This window comes from Tetranychus urticae, unplaced genomic scaffold (assembly GCF_039701765.1).
Source record: "Tetranychus urticae isolate SD_2017Ah unplaced genomic scaffold, NJAU_TeUrti_SD_1.0 Scaffold_4, whole genome shotgun sequence".
Classification (NCBI taxonomy): domain Eukaryota; kingdom Metazoa; phylum Arthropoda; class Arachnida; order Trombidiformes; family Tetranychidae; genus Tetranychus; species Tetranychus urticae.
In genome coordinates this window covers 365,001-370,000 of record NW_028315836.1, presented here as the reverse complement: position 1 = coordinate 370,000, position 5,000 = coordinate 365,001, and the positions used below count along the sequence as shown (strand labels likewise).

The 5,000-nt window shown below is 42.4% G+C and overlaps 2 non-coding genes and 1 pseudogene across 2 annotated transcripts; all 3 read right to left on the bottom strand.

Moving 5' to 3' along the window:
- LOC149092931 (large subunit ribosomal RNA) overlaps positions 1-1,358 on the bottom strand; it is a 5,015-nt pseudogene extending 3,657 nt beyond the window's left edge.
- Positions 1,359-1,834: 476 nt separating this feature from the next.
- Positions 1,835-1,989, bottom strand: LOC149092930 (5.8S ribosomal RNA). The gene has a single exon (XR_016200346.1). It is a non-coding gene; the product is annotated as a 5.8S ribosomal RNA (ribosomal RNA).
- Positions 1,990-2,476: 487 nt separating this feature from the next.
- On the bottom strand, positions 2,477-4,646 carry LOC149092929 (small subunit ribosomal RNA). The gene has a single exon (XR_016200352.1). It is a non-coding gene; the product is annotated as a small subunit ribosomal RNA (ribosomal RNA).
- Positions 4,647-5,000: the final 354 nt, after the last annotated feature.

The following is a 5,000-nucleotide window of genomic DNA, read 5'->3' as shown; positions in this document are numbered from 1 at the left end:
TTCGGAAGAAACCAGCTACTAGACGGTTCGATTAGTCTTTCGCCCCTAAACCCGGATCTGACGATCGATTTGCACGTCAGAATCGCTACAGACCTCCACCAGAGTTTCCTCTGGCTTCATCTTGTCCGGGCTTAGTTCACCATCTTTCGGGTACTAACATATATACTAGTGCTCCGCGAAAATCTCGGTAAAGTGGATATATCACGGGCTGATATTGCGGTATACTCTTACAAGCATACATCATATCAATTTCTTTCAATTCGCCTTTCAAGCCTAAACAAGACTGATCAGCTTGCATACATGTTAGACTCCTTGGTCCGTGTTTCAAGACGGGTCGGATAGAGTACCGATCTACTGACCACAGAATCACTAGGTTAACGTAAGCTTGCCACTTTTACCAACAAACCACCAAAAGCCAGCCAATCCATGAGTTGTTTCAACACCAGGTGAAGAAACAGACATCATCAACGAAAGACTAGTCGGATTCGTCAGAGCAGATGACAAGCATTGTTGACCCTGCATAAGCAGAGATTCATCTCCAATGTGACTGTGGTAACAGTTGCCAACACTAGCTCACAGGCTAAGTCTAACAACGCAAGGAATATTAGTAGCTGTGAAAACTAAATGCTGATTAGGTGTGTGTTTAGTACACCTTGCTGTTATCACTTGAACAAGAGTTTTGCACTCTCCTTCACATTGGTCGTGGTTTGAGCACGAGAGTTGAGAAAATGCGCTCCTCATGCACATATTGCACTCCTCCTATCAATACCAAGATCCAAGGGCAGGCTAAAAGTTACCCCTTAACCTACTGATCTTGGAACGCTGTAAAGCATTCTTAGCACTGAATAGAAAAAGGCAACAATACACAAGAGGAGCTGAGTTCTCCTCTCAGCTACACTTCGTGGTTCTATCCGTTTCTCTACAAGCGGTTTCACGTCCTTTTGAACTCTCTCTTCAAAGTACTTTGCAACTTTCCCTCACGGTACTTGTTTGCTATCGATATTACCATCGTATTTAGTCTTAGGAGGAGTTTACCTCCTAATTTGGATTGCACTCTCAAGCAATCTGACTCTATCCGCGACTAAAGCCAGTAATCGATATTCCATTAACCAAGATCTGCCACCGGCCTAGAACCGTCTCTGGGAAGAGGGCCCTTGTCAGAGGGACTTGCAGATTTAGTTGAAATAATCGTGACTCTAGCCATTACGCAGCACCGCTTTCCACCTTTCAATGGAAAACCTTTGCGCCGGACTCATCCCTTTTCACTCGCCGTTACTCAGGGAATCTCATTTGATTTCTTTTCCTCCGCTGAATTATATGCTTAAATTCGGCGGGTAACCTCACCTGATCTGAGATCAAAAATATTGATTAAGTTGATTAATGTTTATTTGTGTTGTTTGCAAGCAAGCAACGTAAATCTACTTTAATGTTTGCACAAATTTTGCCTTTGCATTACTTCTTAGGTCTGCTTTAACAGAATGAAATAGCTACTATTTGTACGATTTATACAAGTGCAAGAAGATTCATCAGTTAACAGGTTAGTTGATCACCATAGTTATCTGCAATACGACTTTAGCGTCGTCAGATAGGCGACTAACCTTAGAATCTCATGCTAGTATCTATTCATATATACTGCTTGCAGAGATGAAATATGCATTGTACACAAAATTTATCATGTGAAACAAGTAGATTTGAGATTCTCCTTACTAAATTGCAACGAATTGCAATTAAGAAAAGGAATAAAACATCAAGATTCATGCATATAAATATACAATCCTCTCAAAACAATGCATATATGGTAGTATGCAAGTGTTTTGTTGATTATTTTACATCTCAACTCTCAGACAGATGTGACCTCGGAAAAGACCCGAAAGCCGCAATGTGCGTTGGAAGCTCAAGTGCTCGGCGTGTCCTGCAATTCGCACCGATTATCGTAGCTAGCTACGTTCTTCATCGATTGGTAATTCGAGTGATCCACCGCTTGAAGATGTATCTTTGCCACCGTGGGACTTTTAATAAGTATCCTAAATCTGCATTGAGAGGGTTTGAAAACAATTGTATGCAGTTTATAAAAACCATAGTTGTCTTTACTTAGTTAGGCGAAGAAGTGTAAAACTTCCTTCTTTAAACCTTGCCGTCAGCATAAGCTGAAGACTTGAACAGGTACCAAGTATGTAGCAAGACAGGCTTTTCATTATAAACTACAATTGTTTTGCAAAAGAAATTATGGCTATCGTTAGATAACCCTCACTCTTTGTTGCATTGGATAATGAAAGATGGATGCATGAATGAACGAATGTAATGCAAATTAGAATCATGTTGCAATGGCTAAATGTTTGCAATAAACATTCACAATTGCGACTCTAATGCAAATACAATTCAATTGCATTCACCATATTAGCATCTACAATATCACTATGCAGAGTGTTTGATTGTTTGAAGGTTGTATTTCTCTTATAATAAGAGGGTAATACGTTAATGATCCTTCCGCAGGTTCACCTACGGAAACCTTGTTACGACTTTTACTTCCTCTAAATGATCAAGTTTGAACATCTTTCCAGCACAATCCGACCACTAGTTTCCCAATGGTCTGGATTGACCAGTCCGAAGTCCTCACTAAATCATTCAATCGGTAGTAGCGACGGGCGGTGTGTACAAAGGGCAGGGACGTAATCAACGCAAGCTAATGACTCACGCTTACTGGGAATTCCTCGTTCATGGGCAATAATTACAATGCCCAATCCCCATCACGAAATGGGTTCAAGCGGTTACCCACTCCTTTCGGAGCAGGAAACAGTATGCACGATGACCACTTCAGTGTAGCACGCGTGCGGCCCCGGACATCTAAGGGCATCACAGACCTGTTATTGCTCTGTTTCGTGCGGCTGCGAGCGCCGCTTGTCCCTCTAAGAAGTCCTTACAGTGCTACAGCATCCTTACCCTAGCCAATTCTGTAGGCTAATAGCAGCAGAGCCCTCAACAGCCGAAACCATCAAGAGATACTACCACCCACAGGTTGACTAAGGGGGAGTACTGCAGTGTAAACTGCAAGTCTATTTAGTAGGCTAGAGTCTCGTTCGTTATCGGAATTAACCAGACAAATCACTCCACCAACTAAGAACGGCCATGCACCACCACCCACTGAATCAAGAAAGAGCTCTCAATCTGTCAATCCTCTCAGTGTCCGGGCCGGGTGAGTTTTCCCGTGTTGAGTCAAATTAAGCCGCAAGCTCCACTCCTGGTGGTGCCCTTCCGTCAATTCCTTTAAGTTTCAGCTTTGCAACCATACTTCCCCCGGAACCCAAAAACTTTGGTTTCCCGGAAGCTTCCATTCGAGTCATGAAATTAGTTACTCAGAATGATCGCTGGTTGGCATCGTTTATGGTTAGAACTAGGGCGGTATCTGATCGCCTTCGAACCTCTAACTTTCGTTCTTGATTAATGAAAACATTCTTGGCAAATGCTTTCGCTGTAGTTTGTCTTGCGACGGTCCAAGAATTTCACCTCTAGCGCCGCAATACAAATGCCCCCGTCTGTCCCTCTTAATCATTACCTTGGATTCTTAAGACCAACAAAATAGAACCAAGGTCCTATTCCATTATTCCATGCAAGATCATTCAAGTTAAGGTAGTGGTACGCATCATATAGATGGTTGACCATACCGTTTTTAGGCACCTCTTTCGAGGTTTTGGACGCCTGCTTTGAGCACTCTGATTTTTTCAAGGTAAAAGTCTCGATCGCTTGAATCAACACTCGGTAAAGAGCATTGATAGCAAATATCGAGCAATTTTCTGTCTAAACACTATGAATGTAACCACCAGGAAAGAGGAATGAAGGTTCAAGCAAGCATCCGTAGACACAAGCAAGAAACCTAACATCACCATCTAACCCTTTAATCAGTGGACCCCATAGGTTCGACTGAAATCCAACTACGAGCTTTTTAACCGCAGCAACTTTAATATACGCTATTGGAGCTGGAATTACCGCGGCTGCTGGCACCAGACTTGCCCTCCAATAGATCCTCGTTAAAGGATTTAAATTGTACTCATTCCAATTACGGGGCCTCAATAGAGTCCCGTATTGTTATTTTTCGTCACTACATCCCCGTACTGGGATTGTGTAATTTGCGCGCCTGCTGCCTTCCTTAGATGTGGTAGCCGTTTCTCAGGCTCCCTCTCCGGAATCGAACCCTAATTCCCCGTTACCCGTTACAACCATGGTAGGCGCATAACCTACCATCGACAGTTGATAAGGCAGTTGCTTGAGGGATACATCGTCGGCTCAGAGGCCATACGATTTGCTCAGTTATTCAGAGTCATCACAAGAAATGCAACCGAAGTTGCTAAGATCCCCACTGCTAGTCCTTAGACAGCGACCGAAATCACTGAACAGGGTTCTAGGTGAATAAGAATCATTGGTCTTGTACTAATAAATGCGATCCTTCCGTCAGCAAGCTGAGGTTGGAACACTTGTTCATGTATTAGCTCTAGAATTACCACAGTTATCCATGTAAAAAAGAATATCCGAGGAACCGTAACTGATTTAATGAGCCATTCGCGGTTTCACTTTATAAACAGTATGTACTTAGACATGCATGGCTTAATCTTTGAGACAAGCATATGACTACTGGCAGGATCAACCAGGTAACTTGATGTTTTAGCAAAGTAAAATGCTAAACAAGTTGTTTTTGCAGCTATAAATACGATATCCTCAGCTAACAACCAGCAAGTGGATGCTAACTTTAACGAGGTATCGAGATTTATGTCGTGCATTAAGATAATTCTGCAGAAAACTCTTTAGAATACATCTTCTTCCACTAAAATGTGCAAGCACATCTAGCAGGAGTAACCATTGCTGGATACGTTTGCAAGTCAACTAAACAGCATAGTATTATAACCGCTTGATACCAATTTCTTGGATCAATCTGCGGTCTGCTTTGCACAAGCAGAGCTCAATACTAATACTGCTCACTCTGTTGAGTGACTAGTTTGAACATATAT